At 47.5% G+C, this 25269-nt stretch overlaps 1 long non-coding RNA gene across 1 annotated transcript in view; it reads left to right on the top strand.

Moving 5' to 3' along the window:
* Positions 1–2651: 2651 nt before the first annotated feature.
* The window catches only part of LOC117976599 (uncharacterized), a 29967-nt gene continuing 7349 nt past the window's right edge, over positions 2652–25269 (top strand). Inside the window, exon 1 of the long non-coding RNA XR_004667337.3 lies at positions 2652–2851. This is a non-coding gene — a long non-coding RNA (uncharacterized LOC117976599). The remainder of the gene's footprint in view (positions 2852–25269) is intronic.

The following is a 25269-nucleotide window of genomic DNA, read 5'->3' as shown; positions in this document are numbered from 1 at the left end:
CTCTGGTTCAACTTCTGCATATAGTTGACTCTTGAACAATGTAGGAGTTAGGGGTGTTGAGCCACCAGGTAGTTGAAAACCTGTGTATAACTTTTGACTCCCCTGAAACCTAACTAATAGACTTGTATTGACTGGAAGACTTACCAGTGACATAGACATTATTTTAACACATATTTTGTATGTTATATGTACTATATACTGTATTACTACAATAAAGTAAGGTAGAGAAAAGACAATGGTATTAAGAAAATCATAAGGATAATTACCATTTGACCCAGCAATCCCATTACTGTGAGGCAATCCCATTACTGTGAGGCAATCCCATTACTGTGAGGCAATCCCATTGCTGTGAAGACATTTTGTGGATGTCATTAACATCAACAATCAGTTGACCTTGAGTAAAGGAGATTATCCTTGGGAATAAGGGTGGGCTTCATCCAATGAGTTGAAGGCCCTAAAAGCAAAATCTGAGGTTTTCTAGGGAAGAAGAAATTCTCCTCAAGAGTATACCATCAACTCCTGGCTGGGTTTCCCGCCTGCCAGCTTGCCTATAGATTTGGACCTCAAGATTGCAACATCCACAATTGCCACCCTATTGGCCTGCCCTACAGATTTCAGACCTCCCAGTGCCTACAATTGCTTGAGCTAATTCATTAAAATAGATTATCTGTCTATCTATCATCTATCTCTCTATCTATGTATCTATCTATGTATCTATGTATGTATGTATGTATGTATGTATCTATCTATCTATCTATCTATCTATCTATCTATCATCTATCTATCATCTATCATCTACTATTAGTTCTGATTCTCTGGAGGACCCTGACTGATACAGAGATTTAGTACCTTGCCCATGTTTCAACTTTAAGAATTGGGGCTGTAAGACTCAGAGGCTGCTGAGGCTGCAGAATAGAATCTCACAAAGCCATTCCAGCCCAGGTCCTGCCTGCTGCTTCCAGAGATACCTCACTGCTCCTGCTCCTATGCTCAGACATATCTGGCCTCTGGGTTTCCTAGCTGACTGGTCCCTGTCCTCTGTCAGCAACAGAGATCTTCTCCAATCCTTCCTGGTGTCTGTTCATACCATCCCCACGACAAGTCAGTGTCATTGTTTTGTGATCCCAGTCATCCGCGGACAGGCATACCTCCATGGGCCTGCCACTTCTGACTCCCTCCTTCCCAAGCCATCAGCTCCAGGAGCCTGCCCAGCTGTCTCGATTGGGTCACCTGCTGGAATTCCCCGCTAGTGACGACTTCTCCTCACAGGTGCTTGAGGAAGGCAAGACCTGCACAGGTTGCATTTCGGGAAAATCACTCATGATCGATCCTCATTTCCCCATTGAACCATCAGAACACACACAGTTCCCTATCACAGCAGCAAAACAAAAAGAAAAAGAAAAGTGCTTTGGAAAAGATTTGTCCTCTTAAAAAAAGTAATAAAAATAAGACCTCTTAGGCTATTCACCGTTGGGGTGAGGAAGAGGTGGAAACCTTGCCAGAACAGGTCTCCAAAGTTTCCTGTTTTCAGGCAAGCGAGGAGCAGAGTGCAAACATCCTTCTTCATTTACGGTCTTTGTTCTTGCTCAGTCAGTGTGCTGTGCGGCAGGGTGGCCTTCCAGGCGCATGCTCCCATCTGCGTTATCTGCCTCAGATCAAAAGAGAAAATGCATGAGAATGTGCTCGGAAGGCCTGGATAACGCATACATGCCAGCTATAATCATAATCATGAGTGCGTGGGCTGGGACCTCTTGGGGAATCTAAGCCTGTGTCTCTTTCTCTTCGATCTGTCTCCTCTGGTCTAACACTCATTGCATGTTAATGGGTCAGCACTAGGCTGAGCACTGGGTGAGGGGCTCCTCTCCGATGGATCCGTTTATGAACCAAATCGAAGGATGAGAGTTTCCGTTTCTCCCAGAGAACATGAGGACTAAAGAATTCATTCATTCAGCACCTTTGAGCATCCACTCTTCAGATTCTATCTGTGAAATTGCCTCTGCCTTCTCCCCAAAGATCTAAGAAATCCATAGTCATTTGCCCAAGACAGTCCTAGTCGGAGAGTAAACCCTAGGGTCTCACTGTTTATTGCCCCTCTGGGCAGCCCAGAAACAGCCAAGGACTTCTCCTAGGTGCTGGTATGAGGCTTGGCACTGAGAAGCATGCTTGCAAAGAAATGTTGTTGTCAAATGAATTTGGCTATTTGATTATCTAGGGAATTTGAAGCTGATGTAAAGTACAAGGCAGGGATCTGGGAAGGGCTGTGTTTGGCTTCCCGTACAACCCCCACCAAGTGGTTGAATGCTCAGGAAGAGTAAGCAACCAGTGATAGATGGGAGTGGAGTTGGGGACAATGTCCTTATACCAGGAAAAATTAGCCCCAGCTTTTAAATCCTAGCAGCAAGGTGCTGGGGATTCAGGTTAAGGTCTTCATGGAAGAAATTGGGCTTCAGGGCAGTGGCCGAGTTAAGTGAATAAACAAGTGTGGAAAGAATCAGTCTCTGAGCCTGATATTTTGGGCAAGATGTTGCCACACGCCTAGTGGGCTGGACGGCTAGGAATATGTGTCTTTTATTTAGAATTTGGCACACTGGGAAGTATATTTGCATATGTTCCCGCTTAGGGCTCACAGCATTGGGAGGTAGGAAGGATAGGTACTCTCATCCATGCTCTGTTATTTTTGAGGATGAGGAAACTTTTCCAACGCTGCACAGCTAAAAGGCAGCAGAATTCAGAATGTTGGTAAGCTCGACTTGAAGCCCAGTGCTCTTTTTACCTCGTTGTCACGGAGGCCATTTTTGAGGACTGGCAAAAGCACTTCGCATTCTGACAGGGGCTTGGCACTCTCTGCAAAGTGAGTTTGCTCATGGAACCAAGGTTGGGGTTTTGCTGCAGCAGTATTGTACTGTGAGTTGGGAGATGGGGGCAAAGCGGCTGTCACAAAACTGATGTTCTAAGGGATGGTGCTGGCTGATTTTCCTTTCCAATTTGCAGGACTCCTGCCCAGCACACAGCCAGGGGCAGGAACCCAGCCCTGGACACAGGGAGCAGAGGCCAGCCATGCAGGTTGTGTGCAGCGTGGCGAGATCGCGGCAGGGCTGGCTTCCCACTACGTGATTGGGAGCATGCGGAGGCAGGGCGGTTGAACTGCGGGTGACCCCGCGAAGCAAGGAGGCTAATTAAAGCTTCTCTTCCCCACACTTCAGTCACAAGCCCCTCCTGCCCTTCCTCCTGATGGTGCGGCTGATAAGGAGGGATTGAATTTATGAAAAGCGATGAAGATGTTTGGATAAGCCCCGGTACCAAGGCAAGCCGGCCGAACGAGTTAGGGCCTGACAGAGGCAGCAGGGTGGCTGAGAGCGTCCTTAGGGGCAGGCGAGGCAAGGAGTAGAGGGAAAGAGAACCAAATGCTAAACGTGACAGCCCGCAGGCCTGGCCTCGGACTGCACACCTTGGCAGTTCAGGTGGAAATGGACTTGCTGAGAGCTGGCTCTGCTGAGATCGCTGGGCTTGCAACCGACAGCTCTCAGACCTGCCACCAACTCTCCTGAGAGTAAATAGGAGGAAGTGAGGCTGATGAGTGGGAAAGCGGGGAGACTAGAACCTCCTGTCTCCTTTCTCGTGAATGGTGTGGTTGTTCTCATGACCATTGCATGGATGTGGAAAGTGAAGCTCAGAGAGGTTAGGTAACCTGGCCAAGGTCACACAGCTATAAGGGATCTAGGAATCAAAGCCAAACAGTGAACTGAAAAAACATAAAAAATCAAGCAGTGAAGTTAACCTGCTCCAAGCCAGTCCACGGTGCCACATGGCGAGATGGGTGTCCTGGTGTGTCTACCAGGATTGCAGGGTGAGATCTAACTTTTATCCCAGGCGGCCTCGATGCAGCCATTGTCCAGGTGGCTCCTTACCTGCCCCTCTCTATTGGCCCCTCTGGCTTTCTGCAAGGGGTTACAGGGAGCAGGTGCTATCCGCAGACCCGGAATTCTTCCACCCCAAACTCTCAATGTTGGCTGTGGAAGCACCAGTTTCCAAGGTCTTTAGAAGGGAAATGCCCCAACATCTGCCCAACCCCAAACACCCATGCCATGCTGTCCCAGAGGAGCCCTGGGGTTCTTACGGCCACCCGGTCTCCTGGCCTGGCCCACCTGGCCCCGCTCAGGGCTCCTTGCAGCTTCGCTCCTCCTAGGTGCTGCCCACTCCCAATCCTGTGCGTGATTCCTGGGTAGATGATGGAGGCAAGTGGCTGCCTCTGGTGTCCCTGAAGCTGGGGGTGGGTCCACGAGGAAGGCAGGCTAGCTGGCACAAGTATAATGTCCTATGAGATGGATGTGTCACTAACCTCTAAATTAAAAGGGACACCCCCAACCCCAGCATGCTTGGGAAGAAGGTAAGGGCAGAGGCAGGAGTGGGTGTCCTCAGCAGAGTTTCCCTAACTCGAATCTCCTGGGTTGTGACTTTCTCCTGCCTCCTAGAAACCAGCCTTGGAGTGAGGCCGGTAAGCCGCACCTGCAGAGATGGGTCCTCCCAACACGGAGTTGTCTTCCTCCCCAGCTTGCTCCCCTTCCTCCCCAGCATTGCTCATTCATAAAATGAGGACTCAACCCATTGGAATTAGCCAAATTTCATAGCATGCTCATTTCAGCCAACTCCAAAGTCAAAGTCAAATTTGCTCATTAATACATTATTTTGAACGCCAGATTTTCCATCCATTTCCCAGTTTTGGGGAATGCATTTTCACCAAGAAGGTAACACTATGATCCAGATAATTAAGGCCGGGACCATCTGGTTTGGTCTGGTCTGATCCAGTTGGGGCTGGGAGGTAGTCAGAAAGAATAAAACCAGGATGGAGGGAATGTCTGTGCATTTTGATATAAAATACCCACCATTCTGGTTAAATGCAAGGCACGATGTATAAATCAGCCTGAGTCATTTAAGTGAACAGTTCAGACTTGGCTTTAATGTTGGTCATGGTGCCCACGACTCACTTCATTAGTGTCAGTTTAACAGTTGGTTACATGGGCCAGGGGTAATATTAATGATTACTTATTAGTTAAGTGGACATGGAGCTTTTACATAAAATGCCAGTGGCACAGAGACCTTTCCAATGGCCGTGCAGGCTGTGATGGGCAGGGTAGGGCTGTGGACCTGGGAGAGTTGGAGCTCCCAGGAGGATGGCTTACAAAATATCCCCTGAACCCCAGCATGTCTGGCTGGGCCTCACCTGGAGCTCAGCCCAGGAGGCCCCTGGAAAGGTGAGCTGTTGCCCCTTTGGGGCCGAATCATTGTCTGAGCAAGAGCTTTCTCTGCAGAACCAGAGACCAGCCCAGGAGGCAGCTCCCTAGAGCCCAGAAGAAATGGAGAGAACGGCACCTGGGCCTCCCTCCTGGAGAAGAAGCTGCCTGTGCAGTCTGGATTGGGTTTTTCTTGTGCCAAGAGGGGAATGCACACCGATGATTTACGCAGACATTTATAGAAAGCATACGGCTTTGCTCATTCATAAAATGGAAGAACAGTGTGTTTTCTGCCCTGGCTGGGCTCTGGGGCAGCTCTCAGGGTAGTGCGGCTGATTGTAATTGTTTCTGGACATGCCCTGATTTGCCTGCGGGGAGAAGGCCAAGGTTGCATGGGAACAGGCCACAGATGGAGCCCCAAGTGCAGGCAGCCTGCCCCGTGGAACAGGGCCAAGTTGAACTGTTAGAAGGGTCCTCTCCAGGTCCTGCTGTCCCTCCAGCCCTCCACCTTCCCATGCCTCCTTCCACTCCTCCGTCTTCCAGAGCCTCCTGACTGCTAGGATGGCAGCAGCCAGGGTCAAGTGACATGAAGACATGGGGTTGGTGGCGGGGGCGCCTTGTGAGAATGCAAGGGAAAGGGGATTCTTCCTGGCCTGCCTGGTCAGTCAGGTAAGGGGCTTCTATGCAGCCTGAACTGATGCTGGCTGGCAGCCCCATAGGAGCCAAGGTCGGGTCTTCCTTTGCCTAAGCAGCCATTGTCTCAGGTGAGCTGACTGTTGACTCAGGGTTTCAGCATCTTCTCCACATCTGGCCCAGCAGCCTTGCCCCCCCAGTGGGTGAATGGGCAATAGAGAACTAGCTTGTCAGAAGCCATGGACCAACAGTGAGGGATTTTATTCAGTGCTGCTCTGATCCCCAGCTCTGATGTCAAGGGCTATGGCATGGGCTCTGGGGAGGGATGTGTGTGGTGCTAGTGGATCTGGACTGCGGTGTTTTTTGTTTTTTTTGTTTGTTTGTTTGTTTGTTTTACAGAGTTTCACTCTTGTCGCCCAGGCAATGGTGCAATCTCGGCTCACTGGAACCTCCGCCTCCCGGGTTCAAGCGATTCTCCTGCCTCAGCCTCCTGAAGTAGCTGGAATTACAGGTGCCCGCCACCATGCCCAGCTAATTTTTTTTTTTTTTTTTTTTTTTTTTGGTATTTTTAGTTGAAACGGGGTTTCACCATGATGGCCAGGCGGGTCTCGAACTCCCGACCTTGTGATCCACCCGCCGTGGCCTCCCAAAGTGCTGGGATTATAGGTGTAAGCCACCACACCTGGCTGATCTGGGCTGTTTTAAGTGAACGCTCGAGCTGGGCAAAATGAATAGTGGTGTCTTTTCTGTTTTCCACCCCCCTCTTTCAAGCCAAAGGCTCAGGAACTTGGTCAAAGAGGTTGGAGGCGTGGGCTAGATGACCCATCCCAATCCCATCCCCTGAGGAGTGAGTTCCAGCAACGCTTCACCGTGGGCCAGTTCTGGATGCTGGACACCGAAGGTCGGGGTGTCTGCAGGTTTTTTCTTTCCTCCCGAGGCCTCTCTGTGGCTTAAAAACTGGCTGCCTTCTCCCTCTTGCTGCGTTCTCAGCTGGTCTTTTTCTCTGTGCTTGCACATGTATGTGTCCTAATCTCTTCTTCTTCTTTTTCTTTTTTCTCTTTGTTTTCTGTTTTTTTTGTTTGTTTGTTTGTTTGTTGTTGTTGTTGTTGTTTTTTACGTTCCAGCTGGTCTCTTTTTTTCTTTTTTTAAAAGTCAATTTAATTTAATTTTAAAAAATCAACAAATAGTAACTGCGCATATTCATGGGGTACATAGCGATGTTTTGATCCACAGACTGTATAGTGATCAGATCTGAGTGATCAGCATAGCCATCATCTCAAACATTGATCTAATCTCCTCCTTTTATAAGGACATCAGTCGTATTGGAAATGGGCTCACCCATATCACCTCATTTTACCTTAATTACCTCTTTGAAGGCCTTTTCTAGAAATACAGCTGTGCTTTCAAAATATCGAGGCTTCTTCTGGTCACTGGGCTAAGCACAAGTGGAAAATACATTGTCTAAGTTCAATGAATCCTCAGGTTATGATACAGGATCAAACTCTACCTGAAAAACAGTTCAAAAGCTATGGAAACACATTATTATATCCTTGTGGCCCATGTTTATTAATTGTATGTTGTAACTTTAGCTCTAGTGATTAGCACTCATTTGCATTAAAGAATTATAAGGACAGGTGAGCTTAGAAAAAAAAGAAAAATACATTGTCTAATTTAACCATAACACAGCCCTGAGATGTCGGTATCATCACCCCCATTTACTGAGGAAACAGGCTCGTGGAGGTTAAAGGAAATTGTCCCAGATGCCTGATTCCAAAGCCCCATCTCTTAAGCAAAACAAAAATGCAAGGATGCTGGATGGAAAGCATCCAAGAATAAGGGTTATGTGGTGCCTGCATCAGAAACCGCCCTGCACTCTCTGCAGCCCTCTGGCCTCCCCATTTTGCTTAGGTGGAAACCACTGTTGTCTACAGTCCTGTTATGAGGGGCCAGTGACTCTGGTGTCCCCTCTAACTAGCACTGCCTGACCCATGTGGAAGCTGATAATTTCCTGTCCCTGGAGAGACCTTAAGGCAAGGCTTCTGAATTGGGGGAAACTCAGTGTCGCCATGTGTACAATGCGAGTGGAGAAACCTCGCCCAAGTATTATTTATTAGAAGATCAGCATAGGGGGATGGAGTAACCCAACAAAGAATTGGACAGTGCTGGCACCAAAAATGAAGATGGTCACAGGGACCCTTGTGTCCAGGCTGTGAACAACTGCTAAGAATGTGGCATGCAGAGCTGCACTGGTGGAAGGAAATCATATCTTCACAAGGCAGAGGCCTTGTGCCTCTACATCCTTTTCTTTTGGCTCCAAGAATCTGTTCTGAAAGGGAACCAGCACTTTCCATAGAGTTGATTCTTTGAGTTTCTTTGTTTCTTTTATTTTTTCTTTTCTTTTCTTTTCTTTCTTTCTTTTTTTTTTTTTTTTTTTTGACACAGAGTCTCACTCTATCACCCAGGCTGGAGTGCAGTAGCGTGATCTCGGCTCACTGCAACCTCTGCCTCCAAGGTTCAAGCGATTCTTGTGCCTCATCCTCCTGAGTAGCTGGGGTTACACCACCATGCTCAGCTAATTTTTGTATTTTTAGTAGACATGGGGTTTCACCACATTGGACAGGCTGACTTCAAGTGATCTGCCTGCCTCAGCTTCCCAAAGTGCTGGGATTACAGGCGTGAGCCACCGCACCCGGCCTAGGAACAGGATATTTGTATCATCTTAAAGTGTGTCCTTTCTGACTGCTTATTAATTTGCAAGGGAAGAGAAAAACCCACAAAAGCAACTATTATTTGTGGGAAAACTGGGCAATATCATAAGCAGGGGATCAAAAATACAATCACCCAAGAGGGCAGATGACATCTCGTGCCTCCAGAAGGGACACCATGAGGACATAGCATCACCTAGTAGCACAGCTGCCCGGAATGTACAAAGTCTATTTGTTCACCAGGAAACATCAGACAAAAGCCCTAGGCGGAACAGTCTATTAAAGGAAAAGAGGTGTAAGCTGGGACTGTATTCTTTAAAAACGTGATTGTTATAAAAGGGTGAGAAAGCTGTGCAATGTTTCAGATTGGAGGTGGCCAAAGAATCAAGGCAGCTTTATGCAACGCCAGTCTCTAGATTGGATTCTAAGCTGGAGGGAAACCATGGAAGAAAGGAAAGTATTGCATTAATTGACAAAACTGGAACATAGATGGAGATTAAAGTAGTTTATCAATGCAAATTTGGGAAGGTGGTGACTGCACTGTGGTTATATAGGAGAATATTGTGAATCCCAGAACTCTGGGAAGCTGAGGTGGGTGGATTGCTTGAGTCCAGGAGTTCGAGATCAGCCTGGACAACATGGCAAAACCCTGTCTCTACACACACACACACACACACACACACACACACAAAGCTGGGCATGGTGGCACATGCCTGTAGTTCTAGCCACTTGGGAGGCTGAGGTGGGAGGATTGCTTGAGCTGGGGGGAGCAGAGGTTTCAGGGATTTGTGATTGTACCACTGCACTCCAGCGTGGGTGACAGAGCAAGACCCTGTCTCAATAAAATAAAATGTTAATAATAGAAAACCCTAGGTGAAGGGTATACAGGCATTTCTTTTACTATTTCTGTAACTTTTTATAAATTTGAAATTTTCCCAAATACAAAGTTTAAAACATGGCCCAAAAGAGAAAGCATGCATTGCAGGAGCGCCACCTAGCATTCTGGTGTGCCGGATCAATTTTTCTTGACACCGTGAAAGGATCAGCATCCAGTTGGTAAAATAACCAAATCCTGTTGCTCTAGTCCACCTCCTCATCCCTGCCAGCTGCCTGGTACCAGCTTCATTCCCAGTGTTTGGCTTTGGCTTGTTTCTGCTGTCTGCAATGCCTTTCCCTCTTCTTTCTGCCTTCCTGGCTCTTGTCTATTCTTCAGAGCCTGTTTTGAGCCCATCTCCTCCATGAAGCCTTCCTGGACTGCTGCAGCTCACAGTGTATATTCCCCAAAGACACAAGACCAATTTTACATGTCTTTGTGTGATAGTCATTAATGCTGCTGCTGAATATTTCTAGCTTTCTGATTATGGTGAATTAGTTAGGACTGTACTTCCTGGCCCTTGTTGGGGTTGGGTGGGGTCATGTAACCAGTTATGGCCAATGAGTTATAAGCAGCAGGGTGTGTCACTTAAGGGCTGAGCCCTCCTTTTCATCTTCGCTGGTGACCAGCAATAATATTCCAGTTGTGGCTGCTCCATCAGCCTGGGTCAGAGAGTGGCCACAGCATGGAGCAGAGTCGCTAGCTGACTTGCAACGGACATGTAGCAAAAACAAGAAACAGACCTTTGTTATCTTAAGCCGTGGAGATTTGGAGGTTGATATGGTTAGGCTTTGTGTCCCCACCCAAATCTCATCTCGAATTGTAATCCCCAGGTGTTGAGGGAGAGACCTGGTGGGAGGTGATTGGATCATGGGGGCGGTTTCCCCCATGCTGTTCTCAGGATAGTGAGTGAGTTCTCACAAGATCTGATGGTTTTATAAGAGGCTCTTCCCCTTTCACTTTCTACACATGCTCTCTTACCTGCTGCCATGTAAGACATGACTGCTTTCCCTTCCACCATGATTGTAAGTTTCCTGAGGTCGCCCCAGCCATGTGGAACTGTGAGTCAATTTCTTTATAAATTACCCTGTCTCGGGCAGTTATTTATAGCAGTGTGAGAACGGACTAATACAGGGGTTATTCATTCTCTTATCTAACCTATCCTGTCCTGCACTTATACGTCATACCTTTACAAATGTTGTTCCCTCTACTTAGAATGTTCCCCCTCCTTTCACCTGGCAAGCGATCATTAATCTTCCAAAGCCCCGTTCGAGTATCACCTCTTCGCTAACGTCCTCTAGAGTTAGAAACATCCTTCCAGGCACTGCTTCTGTTTGGTCATTCAACATATCATGTGTTTACTGTATAGCAGGCTCTATGCTAGGTGCTGGGTTCATACAGCCTCCATACAACCAAGCCCCTGCCTTCCTGGGGCTTCCATAGGGAAGACTTAAGTTTACAGCCTCAGTCTCCTTCTCTTGATATAAATGCCACGAGGGTAGGACTCAGACCTAGTCACGTTTGTGTTTCAGCACCTGGCAGAGAGTAGGACGCCAGTAACTATTGATTAAAAGTCAGAGTTGCACCTCTTTTTTTTGAGAAAACCCAGCCCTCATCCATCCTACTCATGTATGCAATTCACACATGTTTTCATGACCCCTGTTTTGTCCCCCTTCCTGGATCTCGGGCCCTTTGGGAGTGAGGCTGTGCCTTACCGTTCTGTGCATGTGTGAGTCGGAGCTGCTGGTCCAGGGAGGCCTGAACACACGCGAGCTATGCAGCAGATATCTTGCTCACAGCTCATAGAGATGGGGATGGAGACCATCATAAACTCATTCCAACAATGACATTATTTATGCAGAAAGTGGCAAACAGGTGACATTGAGATCGAAGGCTTTCCATCTGCAGGTGCTGCTACTGTGTTGTGGGCTTGTCCTTGGGAATGAACAGTAGACTGGAGACAGAGTCCTAGGCATAGCCCCAGAGTCACTGGTGACTCTGTTGGTCATTGGGCTGGTCCTGTCCCTTCTCTGGGCTTTGATGTCCACTTTTCCAAAATGGGGAGTGGTTGGGGGATCTTCACTTCTCTGTTTCCTCAAAGGCAACCTAAGCAGGTTCATGTGGGATAACCCCAGAAAGATCCCAGGAGGAGCATGTGGGGGAACCTCCTTTTTATGCATAGTTTAAGGGGAGGGAGAACAGCTCTGGCCTGGTCCAAGCCATTGCACACACTGTCCTTGTGGCCTGGACTCCCGGGAACATTTCTGGCATTTGGGGGGAAGGTTTGAGTTTGCTATTTTCCAAGCAGCGCTGCTTCCCCGTCCCAAGAGAAAAAAACTGGCAGAGGAGAGCCGTGCCCTCTCACCCCTCCTCTCTGCATGGTGGTAACACTTCAGTGGGCTCTCTAATGAGCCTGCACCCCTCCCTAAAGCCATGGCTTGTTTGCTTCTCCCGGGAGCCTGGCACTGAGCCCTAGATGCTGTCATTGTCTTGGGGACAGACTCCCCTCTCCCCAGCTCCTTACGTGGCTCACACCACTAGGTTGGGCAACTTTGCCCCGAACCAGGCTCGCACTCTGGAGATCCTTGAGCGGTTCCCCCATCCCCGGTGGCTGCTGAGAGCAGCACAAATCGGCTCAGCTGGTGCTGTGTGCACGTGTGCGCCTTTCCGTCTGGAAAGTTCTCAGACTGGGCGAGGGGGGCCGATCTGCAGACATTTCATTCACAACTTGTTGTTGGTCAGTATTTCTCTTCCAAGGGAGGTGGAGGTGTGGTTGCAAAATAAATCTTAGTTTTTTTTTTTCTCCTCCCCAAAGAAATCATTGTGTTGTAATGCGGGGAGAGCCCGAGACGATGACATTTTTATGGGGCTGCCTCTGGTGAAGACTGTAGTGTCTGCTCGGGTCATCCAGAGGGTCCGTAGATCTCTTTCTCTCTCCCATCGCCATCCCCCGCCCCCTTTCTCTCACAGTAATACAACTTCAGTTCAATACTTGTCTAGAATTCTCAGTGGGGCTACCTAGGCTAAGAGGGGGCGGGGGCGGGGGAGATGACATCATATCCTCACCAGCGGATTGGCTGCTTGCAGGCTTCAGGAATGATATCATCTGGGCTTGTGCCTCCCCACCCCCCTTTACTTCCAGTCCTTTCCTGGCCGGGCAAGGCCCCCCTCCCCAGCACCCCACCCCAGGATACCCCGTTGCCTTGGAGACCACAGTTTTCCACCCCGTTGTCTGAAGGAATAGCAATTCATTATATGTGTGACGTGGGGGTGAAGGGTGCAGGGAGGGAGACCCGGGCTGGACGGTTGGGAAGGAAGGTCGTGGACAACAAAATAATGAACAAAAATATGTTTCACGCATGAGAAGCTGTCCGAGATGGCAGTGAGGGAGAGGTCATGGCAAACGGTGTTTATGGCATGGAAAAGTGAAGATTCAAAAAAAAACCCAAGGAGAGGCCAAGATAGTGTGGAAAATATCCACCCCCTCCCACAGACAGCTCATTAGGAAGGTTTTGGAGGGAGACTCGCAGGAGGTCAGGGGCTGCTGTGTTATCTTTGGAGGAAAGGCCATTCCTTCTCTTCCCCTCCGCAGACGTATCCAGTGAGACAACTCTCTCCCCAGCAAGCTTTCTCAGGGAGCAGGCAGTTTCTTGAAAAAATGAACCAGATGAGGATCCACCCACCTCCAGAAACAAAGACTGTGGCTGTCTCCAAGAATGAAGCACCAGTCTCTTAGTTGGTATCCCCAGGAGACCAAGGTGGGAGGGAAGCATTGCCCATCGAGGTTGTATGTGGTGTATGTCTGTATCTGGGTATGTTTCCATGATCTGTGGATGAACTGCATATGCCAATCATATTCACTAGGGAATATTTCAATCCTTATTTCCCTGGGACAGGTTAAAGACAGCAGCTCACAAATTCCCCTGGGTCCTGTCCTACCTCCTTGCACGCCTTCCCCACTCTTGTCTCTTTCCAGAGGCACTCAATCTCTCTGCTTGCACTGTTCATATGTGTCTATTTATTGTATTTCTCTAGGTGTGTTTAATGTTGATTTTCTTGTCCAGGGCATTCTTTAGATTCAGCAATTCAAGGTTTGAGGTTTAGAATATTGGCGGGGACTCCTGGCAGGGATTCTGCTTTTTTGGATCCCTAATGATGTGTCAACCCCCAACTCTGTCTCTTCTTGGCCTCTCATAGGCTACCTCTGAGGCTGTTACAGGTGATTCTGAAACTACAGCTTTCTAGTTAGAAGGAAAATAATCACATGGCAAAAAGAGATGTTAAACAGCTACCCGCACCTACCTGAGTGTTGAAGAATGTTGGGTAATAAGGAGAGAGTCAATAGATGCATTTTAGGAACAGATTGTTTTAAAATGTGTGTGCAGAGATTGGTGTATATTTTTTTCCCTATGTCTACAACATACTAACAACTCAATAAATGTTGGCTATTGTTATCTTCTTGTTTATTCTTACAGATTTTGTCAGCTAAAAGTGCATTTTAAATACCAGCTAAAATGGATGAAAACTATATACACTATACACAAACATACACATACATGTGCGGGTCTGTGTGTACGTGCATGTCTCTATATATACATATATGTCTCTGTGTGTGGGTCTGTGTGTGTGTGTCTATGTGATTGCATTTCCTTATTTCTGTTTTTGAGCTTTCTCAAATGTTTTGCAGTGAGTAGGTATTACAAATATAATCAGGGAAAAGAAGCTATTTTAAAAAATCGGTCATTGGGCAGGATGTTCCAAAGGGCAGATGAATGTAACTTCCAAGATGAAGTAACCGGATGTCTGTCAACTCAGAAAACAAGGTATGCGTTTGTCCCCTGTGGGGTGGTGACGTGAACCTCTCTGGAGTCCTGTGGCTCCTCTTCATTCTGCCTTGGCCTCATTTCTCTGCTTTAGAGGAAACGCAGCTCCTCTGAGTGCCAGGAATGGAGGTGATCTCGGGCAGCCTTCTAATCCATCCTCCTCCCATCTAAACTGAAAAGTGGATATTAATCCAAGATTTCCACAATCTGTCACCTCAGAATCCACACGCCCAAAACCAAAGTCATAATTTCTGAAACTATCTCCTACCACCCCCTAAAGTTCCTGTGTTTGCCCCAAGAACTACTATTTTTATCCAAGCCAAAACATGTAAAGTCATTTTTGATTACTCTCCATATGTCAGTCTCTAAGAGTCACCAAGAACAGTTCATGTTTCCTTCCAAGTATGTCATTGCAGTCATCTTTTCCACTGTCCCACTTTTCTAATTCAAGCCATTTCTTTCAAATTCCAGCTTAAATGCCTTCTCTTCCATGAAGACTTCCTTGATCACTCCTGTCTTTACAGATGAACGGCTAACTGGAATACCAACAGAATAAACAGACTTTAGTCCTGCCATCCGCCCTGGCCCATGCAGCCTGGCATTGCTTAGGGGATCATACCTGGCTTCCCACCCAGGCCACATGACTCTAGAGGGCAAGACTTAGTAAGGTCACGTAGTAGGAGCTCAATATAATTTATTGGTTAGACAAGAGGAAACCACTTCTTCTCTTGACAAGCCATGTTGGTATTTTACCTTCTTCCTTTTGTAGATATACCCTCCCAAACACCTGCCCTGAATGCCTACCATTTAATTTAAGCTAGCTTTTCTCTCTCTTTCCTAGTCTAATTTCTCACATGTTCTTGTCCTTTACGATATTGATGAAACTCTACCTAAACTCCACCTTTAGAGTTTAATTATTCTCCCAGTAAGTAGTTGATTCTCTTAGTTGATTTGAAAGGCAGGACAGTCCAAGGTTTAAGGGTGTGGATTCTGGAGCCAGACCACCTAGATCCAGGGGGTCTAATATGGTAACAACTAGCCACATGCACCAAGTAAATTTCAATATATTATAGTTAAATAAAATTTAAAATTCACTTCCTCAGTTACACCAGTGACTTTTCAAGGACTTAATAGCCACATGTGGCAGTGGTGACCCCACTGGAAAGCATAGACATGGGACATGTCTATCACTGCAGAAAGTCCTAATGCAGAGCACAGGCTAGATCCACTGTGTGTGCAACCTTAAGCAGAAATACCGTATTTGACTTTCTGGGCCAATTTCCTCATGATTCCTACCTCGTTGAGTTGTTCAAGCCTTAAATGAGTGAATACACATAAAATACTTGGCATATGTCTAGTGCATAACCACCACTCACTCATAGTTAGTTGTTACATTCTGCGCAAGCTTGTGTTCTAGCTATCAATTCATCTCTGTGACCTCATCATGGGTCTGTCTTGCATTTTTTGGTAACAGCATTCTCAGGGCCTTCTGCCAAGGGCCCGCTTTGATCTCCCTTAAAGGACAGCATTATCTGACCAGAGGTATTCATGGGGCCCACCTTCCTACTCAGTCCCATACACATTTCTTTATAAAGCCATCAGCGCCCCCTTAGAAGTAAGAAGTGCTCCGTGTGGGAGCTGGGGAGGGGCTGTGAGGTTGGCAGTGAGCCCCTGTGGCTTTCAGGATGGGCTCCTTGTCTTGGTCACCACCAGGCCATGGAAGCTCTGTTTTCTCCCTGGGACCCGGTGCAGCGAGTAGAGAAGCTGGAATGATGTTTAATCAGCCTGGGCATTCCTCACTGGTGACCTAATGAGCCGGCATGACTAAATGACCATTAGACGGAATGTTTGTGTGAACTGCAATAGAAAAGTTCCTCTCAACTTCCTGAAAAGGAAGATAATATATCTAAATAGCTTCCTGTCTCTTTGCTGCCAAGCAGCAGCCGCAGCAGCAAAATAGATTCTGCAGCAGGGAAATATTTAGCACATTGGGTGTGCTCAGCCCCTCTCTGTTTGGAAGGGTGAACCCAGCAGGGAAGTGAGTGGGGCAGGAGACATTCCCAGATGCTTGTGATGTTTGGAGAGATGATTGACGATTTGTTTCTGGGGTGGAGATTAGGAAGACACGGGCCAGGTATAGAGGGTATTGAGGAGCATAGGACAGAGATGGGGTAACCTTTCAGGATCTTGTTGCTCACCTTGATGTGGTGTTGTCAGGGCCTGGAGCAATCTTTGCTTTGGTTCTTAGAAACCTCGGTTCATGTTTTAGCAGGAAAGGGAAGGACAGACTGCTTCCTGCCTGCCAGATTGCTTCCAAGCCCCTATGCATGTCTCTTTGGAAGACCTTGCCATTGCTGTTAAAAATATGCTTAGGGGCTTTGTTTTGAATGGAAACTGCTACTTTACGCAGTCAAACCACAAAACACAATCCAGAAAATCCCATCTTCCATTTGCCATGGCTCGAGAGGGAGGAGGAAGCACGAGGTGTGCCTGTCTGTGCTGCCCTGGCTGGCAGTGTCCCTGAGGACCAGCTCTTGCAGACTTAGCCAGGTACCTGTGGGCTCAGCTTTGCTAGGACTGTCCCAGGTGTGGGCCCTTCTCTCCACACCCCTCCCCAGACCTCGTTTATCCCTTTCTCTAACCACAGGCTACACCAAGCCCTATTAGCAGCTGTTCTTGGGATCCAGACCAGAGATTGGCAAACTTTTTCTTAAAGGGCCAGGAAGCAAAAAAATCCTAGGCTTTGTAGGCCAAGAGGCAAAGTTAAGGCTATTAGGGAGGTACTTATATAATCATTTTAAAATAAAAGAACGCTTTTTAGTTAGAGGGCCATGCAAAAGTGGGCAGTGGGCTGGATTTGGCCTGTGGGCCGTAGTTTGCTGACCCATGATATAGGTTGTAGACTGATGAACAATTTCTGTTTCATGGATGGGAAATATTCATTGAGAAGTTACTATGTACTGGATGCTGTACTGAATGCTGGGACATAGATGAAAAACAAAACAAAACAGTGGAACACAGGCTGTGTCTTTTCTAATTGCTCGCTTTCTCATGGGATGGTAGATTTATTAAGAAGTTGCTTCAATACTAGATTGTAGGTAAGTTCAGGGGCACACATGTTCAGAGGGATGGGGTTGGAGAGGAGTGTGTAGCCCAGCTACAGCACGTGGGGTGTGTGTGCGTGCAAGAGAGCGAGGAAGTGAGCAAGCAAGAGCTTGCCATATGTGGCTATTTCAACTTCAATGAAGTAAACTCAAATTAAAAATTCAGTGCTCGGTTGTACCAGCGACACTTCAAATGCTCAGTTGCCATGTGCAGCTAGTGGCAGCCATAATGGAAAGAGAAGGGGAGAGAAAGAGAGAAAAAAAGAGAGATGACGAGAGGGGAACACGGGATAACAAGAGAGGAGAAGATGGGATGACAGGAGAGGGGGAAGATGGGATGACAGGAGAGGGGGAAGATGGGATGATAGGAGGGGGGAAGATGGGATGACTGCAGAGGGGAAGATGGGACGACAGGAGGAGGAAGATGGGACGACAGGAGGGGGGAAGATGAGATGACAGGAGAGGGGAAGATGGGACGACAGGAGAGGGGAAGATGGGATGATAGGAGGGGGGAAGATGGGATGACAGGAGAGGGGAAGATGGGATGATAGGAGGGGGGAAGATGCGATAACAGGAGAGGGGAAGATGGGATGACAGGAGGGGGGAAGATGGGATGACTGCAGAGGGGAAGATGGGATGACAGGAGGGGGGAAGATGGGATGATAGGAGGGGGGAAGATGGGATGACAGGAGAGGGGAAGATGGGATGATAGGAGGGGGGAAGATGGGATGACAGGAGAGGGGAAGATGGGATGATAGGAGGGGGGAAGATGGGATGACAGGAGAGGGGAAGATGGGATGATAGGAGGGGGGAAGATGGGATGACAGGAGGAGGAAGATGGGATGACAGGAGAGGGGAAACAGGCTTTCTAGCTCAGAGCTCAGAAGATTCCCTATTCTTTAGGTCCCTTGAGATTGATCAGGAATTTTCTTGGCCAAGGCAAGGCAACCAGAAGGGCAGGGAATCCAGGCAGAAGGCATGACATAGGCAAAGATACCAAAGTTGAAAGTGCATGGAATTCTGGGAGCAAAAAACGCCAGCCAAGGAAGAGCAGGAGATGAGACTGGAGAGTAGGCAGGAAGGCAGAGCACCAGGTCTGCCTGTATTTGTTATTCTCTGGTGGAAGGGGTCACTAGGGGACTCGGCATCCATTGCCCTTGCCTCAAAACAACTGTGAAGTGCACTCTTGTGATTGTCTCTAACGTTACAGAAGAGGGGACTGAGGATCAATTTAAGTGATGCCCAAGGGCACAGAAAAGAGAAGATAGGGCTGTAGTGAAATCAGGACCTTTGTTTGTGCTCCTTATACCATCCCATCCTCTGTCCCTCATAAATGTCACCGAGCCACCCAGATGCTACTACTGTGCCCTTTGTTGCCCTCAGCCCACAGAGGTTTTGACAGGAGCTGTGGCTCTCCAAGCCACAAGCTCTCTGTGGCTATTTCAATTTCCATTAATCAACATGAAATAACATTTAACACTCAGTTGCTCATTTGTGCAAACCATATTTCAAGTGCCCAGTGGCCCCGTGTGGCTGGTGACCACCATATTGGACAGCACAGATATAGGACAGTTCCATCATCACAGCGAGTTCTGCTGGACAGCGCTGGTCTAGATTCACCAAACTTGGGAGCAGAAATCTCTGTTCTTTGCTGGGCTTTGGGAAGCTGTGAGACATGAAAAGAAGAAAAGAAAAGAAAGCTCAGCTCTTCTTCACAAATGGGCTGTCCCTTGCAATGTGGGAATGTGTCACCACCCCTCAGTGCAGTGACCGAGGGAGAGGAGGCACAAAATGGGGCTGAGGTGGGGACTTCGTGTTTTCCCCAATATTACTAAGCAACCGCGTCCTAAAATCTCCAAAGCCAGCCACAGAACTTTGTTTACCAGGAAGAAAACACTTGAAAAGGAGAATATTTGGCGGAAATGCACTTGGGATTAACAGGTCCCCCTCCCTTTCTTTTTCTTTTAATGCTGTTTTGTTTTTCTTCTGGGTTGTTCAAGGTAGTGACCTAGCACTCAGCCCCTTTTGCCAAGAAACTCTTTCCCTGCCTAATTAGCCTGCGGTATTGTTCCTGGGTTCTGGGAAGGGAGGGGAGGGGAGGGTGGAGGGAAGGAGGGCAGGGCTGGGCAGGGCCAATGAGGAACTGGAGAGAGGGGGCGCTGGGGCTGGTCATTAGATGCCGAGGTCTTGAAAATCTCTCTGTAATTAATTTTCTCCTGCATTCATTAGAGAAATGTTGGAACTGGTGGAAGAGGGAGGGATTTGTTGCCCCTGGGCTGCTTTTCAGGGCAACTTAAGGGAAAGATGGTAATCTGTTGGAGAGTTGGACTGAGGATGCCGTGGCCAGGGTTTGCAGGAGACTCTCCTGCCCATGATAGGAGAATACAACTCAAAACAGGGGCTACAGGGAGGCACAGGGTTCATTTCAACTCGAACTGGGTAATGGTATACAGCTCTTCAGAAACCTGGAGTGTGTGGGTTCGAGTGTGTGAGAATGTGTGTGCTTATATGTGTGCGTATGTATACACACACACACACACATACACACACAAATCACTGCTTCCCAAACATTCACCCATGGATTCTGAATATACAGATTTAGGACTCTCTCTCTCAAGAGCTGCTTCTCCCCTCTTCCTTGTCCCCAATCTTACAAATACAGTCGCCTTAAATGTAGATTGAGCGTTGCCGGCTTGCATTCCCTGAAACGATTCCATTTTAGTCTGAACAGATGTGATCATTTTCCCCGTGCTTTTTCTCAATTATTAAGAATTCATTGTGATTACTTTCTTACAATTGAGTTTCTAGCACTGTGGAAAAGAGTCCCAAGAAAATTCCAATAAACGCTTCTGGAACCTGCCAGCCCACAGATGTCCTATCCTGAGACCCCATGTGTTGACCATGACATTTGGAGGCTGAAAGTCAGCACACATTGAGAATTCAATGCCGATTCCCTGGTCCTGTTGGCCACTTTTATGGAAATTTGAGTTGAGCCCCATGTTTTCTAGATTCTGGTACTGTATGGATTCTATCAATTTGACCAGTGGCTTAGTAGGTTTTTATAAGTGGTGGTCCACATCCAACAAGCAGTAATACCATATCTTTAAGCTTGTCTCCAAGGCTAACACCTTCCATTTACAATTCAATGAAGTTCTGTCCAAAGAGGGAGGCTCAGCCTATTTGATCCTGCTACTATTTTCAAAGTGGTCAAACCAGTGAATAAGAAGTATGGGTTTAAGCTCTGGGATCATATGGCGTCCTCTTCACTGATTGTTAGCTAAAATTAATAGATCTCTGGTAGAAAGAGGTCGCACGGGATGGACAGGCTTGTTAATGGAATAGAAGACGGCTGGTTCACCTGGGACAAGTGCTTTGGCTCCAGCTGTCTTCTGCTATTGGCTGGGCCCAGGCAACTTGGGAGGCTAAGTCAGAAACAGCAACTCTGGCCCTCTAAACACAGAGGCACAGCTCCCAGACACTCCATCTGCAATCCCTGTTGCCTGGTGAATGCCTTGCTTCCCTAAGCCTTTCAGGCCAAGGGTGTTCTTGGTGGGACAAAGGCCCTGAGGACCACCTCCCCAGCTCTACCCACTGGCCATCACCAAGTCCTCCAGCAGTGGGAAGAATCTGACCCATTCCACTTGAGCACATGGCTCTTATTTCCTTTGATGGAGGGATTAGAGGAGAGAAGACACAAAATAAATGAGAAGAGTATGGGGTGCATGCCCCTGGTAGGAAATGGGGCTGGGAATGAGGGTGATAAGAACAAGATGGAATCTACTATCAGTGCCCCTGGGAAGCTGTCCGTGCCCTCTCTTTTCTCTGGCTCATCCCTACTGCATTCTTCCCAGCAGCTGTTTCAACTCTTCTCCTCCTTCCTCAGGCCTCCACATCCACCCCCATCATTCACAGAAGATGACTTCACCTCCAGCTCACTGAGAGGACTGAGCCATTGGTCTATACTGACTCCAAGTGGCCCACAAGTCTGGCTATGCCATTGGAAAGACCTGGATTTCAATCCACCTTCTGGCATTTTTATAGTGGTTTATGAGCAACTTAATTAACCTCTCTTGGGCTCAGTTTTCTCACATATAAAATGGGGCTGTTGTGAGGATTAAACAATGCAGAGAACTTGCATGTAAACAAAAAGTAAGATTAACCATTCATTGTTACTACTAATGATGTTATAATACTACTACTATAGGCACCACCACCTGCAGCATTCACTCCCTCCAAGTGCAGCCTCGCTTCCTTCCAGAGTCCTACCTCTTGTCTAAGGATGGCCTCTCCACTGGAGCAGAAACCATCTGTTCCTACCTTATTCCAAATGGTTATCTCTGGGAACTTCACACCCCCTCTTCTTGCCACTGTCTTCCTCTTGGTGTTCAAATATGTTCAACTTCCACATTTAACTTCCCAAATGCTTCCCTGCCCCTTTTTTTAAAAAAATTATTCCCTCAAACCACAGTCTCATCTCTTTCCTTCTTTTCACTAACAGATTTATCCAAAGAATCATCTGTACTTATTGACACCACTTCCTTACCTCCCACTCCCTCTTCAACCCACTGAATTTGCCTCTGCCCCACTGTTCTGGTGCAATGGAACTTTCAAAGGTCTTTCCCATCGTCCTCTTCCAACCTACTCACTCCTGCAGGAGCGTCTGGCTCTGTTGATCCTGGCAGTCATCCCCAAACCTTCTTCTCCACAGGTGTCCATGAGCCTGTTTCTCCCTGAATCTTCTTTTCTTTTGCACAAGTCTCAGTATCATCTCAGTGTACCCTCACTGTCATCTTTTTGACCCTCTCCCTGGGTGGTCTCACACCCTCCCTCTTCAGCCATGATTGTCCCCAGGATTCTGCCATCTGCCAAATCCACATCTCCAGCTCTGGCCTCTTCTGTGCTCCAGATTTTCATTGCCAGCTCCTTGCCCTCTTACACAAGAATGTCCTACTCAGCCTGTCCAGTCCCCATATCTGATACTAAACTGTCAGTCATCTAGTGGGTCTGCTTATTTCTTTCTCCATCACTCGTCTGGTAATCAATCGGTCTTGTTGAATCTGCCTTCAAATTGGTCCTTTGATCTAGTACTTTGCCTTCCCATGAGTTCTCTGCCTTTGGAAGTCCCTACCTCCTGCTTGGATAGTTGATATGGCCTCTGAATGGCTCTCTGGTCCAGCCTCCTTTTGCCCCTGGTTTCTGTGTCCCATGGACAGCAGGGTGATCTAAACTGAGAGTGATCATGTAATTCTTCATCTAAAGGAAAGTGCTTTTATGAGTGAATGGGGGTTCCATTGATAATTATGCCAGCGGATTATCCTGGGCAGACAGAGATGTGCGTTCACTGTGTTAAAATGATGTTCTGATTATGTAATTTCCTGGTCTGAGAATCTTATGCGCCCCTCCCCCATGATAACATGTAATCTTGCTCATGTTTGTAATCTCAGTGATTTGGGAGGCTGAGGCAGGAGGATAGTTTGAGGCCAGGAGTTTGAGACCAGCCTGGGCAATATAGTGAGACCTCTGTCTCTATAAAAATAAAAAAGCTTATCCTGGCATGTTGGTACATGCCTATACTCCTAGATACTCTGAAGGCTGAGGCAGGAGGATGGCTTGAGCCCAGGAGGTGGAGGCTGCAGTGAGCTATTGTTGCACCACTCCTGCCTGGGCGATAGAACGAGACTCTGAGTCAAAACAAAACAAAACAAAACAAGAAAGAAACCATGCAATCTCAGCACTGCATCTGTGGCTCTGTCATGATCTGGCCTCCTTCAGTTCTTTAAGCCTCACTCATTCTGGGCTCTGTCTGCACCTGACTGTCCTTAATGCTTCATCATTTCCTGAAATGCTTGTCCCCTCCTGTCTTCAGCCTGTGCTCTCATGGTTCCCTCCCGGAAGCCCTGGCTGTTTCTCCATCCTTGTCCTTCAAGGCTCAGCTCAAATGCCGCCTCCTCCCTGAAGCCTTTAGTAATACTGGCTGTTTGGATGAATTTCTTCCTCTTTGTTCTGGCAGCACCTTTCACAGTGTGCCCAATATTCTGAATTACCTGTGTACACAAATGTTTTCCCTGAAGACTCAGCACTTGGGGGACAGGGCTGGGTAACATCCTTCTCTGCAACTCTGAGAGCTGTTAGCATGGTTTCTTGCTTCAAGAATGAAGTGCGGGTGGAATGTTCTAAGCACCTTCCCTGTGACAGGTGATCACATAGCCCCTGTTCCAGCTTCACAGCCCTGCATGATGGAGATCATATATATGCCTCCCACTCCCACCCTGTTCCTTTCTCTTTTTTATTTTTTATTTTTTGAGACAGAGTCTCACTCTGTCGCCTAGGCTGGAGTGCATTGGTGTGATCTCGGCTCACTGCAACCTCTGCCTCCCAGGTTCAAGCGATTCTCCTGCCTCAGCCTCCTGAGTAGCTGGGATTACAGACATCTGCCACAAAACCCGGCTAATTTATTTATTTTTAGTAGAGACGGGGTTTCACCATGTCAGTCAGGCTGGTCTCAAACTCCTGACCTCAGGTAATCTGCCCACCTCAGCCTCCCAAAGTGCTGGGATTACAGGCGTGAGCCACTGCGCCTGGCCATCTTTTCTTCCTTCAAATAGAAGGAAGATAAGCCTGGAGAGACGAAGTAATCCACATAGTTGGGGAGTGACAGAAATGCTTTTCAAACTGAGTCTTGTCTTCTACAGAGAAAATGCCTACCATGTGGGAGCATGAATGACTTCTAATCCTATGGCCTTCCTGTCCACCATGTTGCCCCTAATGATTGTTTATTGAACAAGATTTCATAAAAAGATGGTATGGGACAGTGAGATTCACAATGGGCTCTCAACGTACCCTTCCTCCAGCAAGACAATCACCAAACATTTCTATGCAGAGGAAATTAGAGTAAAATATCCATTGAAGTCAATATTGAGCAGAAAAGTAAGTCACAGTGCAACTGCCTAACAGAGATTGTAGGTGGATGTGAGCGTTGGGTACAAATGTTTTCTGCCTTGGTTATGGTGTGACGGAGCTTTCCTTTTTTTTTTTTTTTTTTTTTTTTTATTTTGAGATGGAGTCTCGCTCTTTCGCCCAGGCCTGAGTACAGTGGCGCTATCTTGGCTCACTGCAAGGTCCGCCTCCCAGGTTCACGCCATTCTCCTGCCTCAGCCTCCCGAGTAGCTGGGACTACAGGCGACCGCCACCACGCCTGGCTAATTTTTTGTATTTTTAGTAGAGATGGGGTTTCACCACATTAGCCAGGATGGTCTCGATCTCCTGACCTCGTGATCCGCCCGCCTCAGCCTCCCAAAGTGCTGGGATTACAGGCATGAGCCACTGCGCCCAGCCGAGAGATTTCCTTTTAAGCAAAATGACCTATTGGAGCTTTTAATTTTTAAAATGCAAAGTCTCCTTGTTCTCTTCTCTTTCCTCATCACTGTTTAACAGGATGGCTGGGTCTCTAAGGAAAGTTGAATAATGCCAGCGCCTGCCTCTTGGGTGCAATAGAAAGTATGATAGTAAGATCAAACCAGTCAGGGGAATCAAACCCAAAAGCCAGAAGAGGTCATTGGGAGGACCCCTGGATGAGTGACTTGTCTTGCCACGTGGGCCATTTTCACTTGGTGGTTCTCAACTTTGTATTTGCGGTGTTTGTAGGGAAAAGTGACAAGGAAGTAGACGCCTTTGGAATGCCACTGTCATCCTATAACTCCCTCACTCACCACCTGATATGTGGGCTGCTCTGAGATGTCATTTCTGCCTCCTGGACAAGGCCTCAATGTCTAAAATGGTTTAAACAAGGGGACTCTACTGGAAACATACAAAAAGAATTGGAGCAGGAAAGGGAAGGTGGAGAAAGTAGAAAGGCTCCCTACCTATACTGGGTAATGACCTGTGCATATATATATATGT

Source organism: Pan paniscus, chromosome 19 (genome assembly GCF_029289425.2).
Source record: "Pan paniscus chromosome 19, NHGRI_mPanPan1-v2.0_pri, whole genome shotgun sequence".
In the NCBI taxonomy this organism is placed as follows: Eukaryota; Metazoa; Chordata; class Mammalia; order Primates; family Hominidae; genus Pan; species Pan paniscus.
This window is presented reverse-complemented; position numbering and strand designations above follow the sequence as displayed.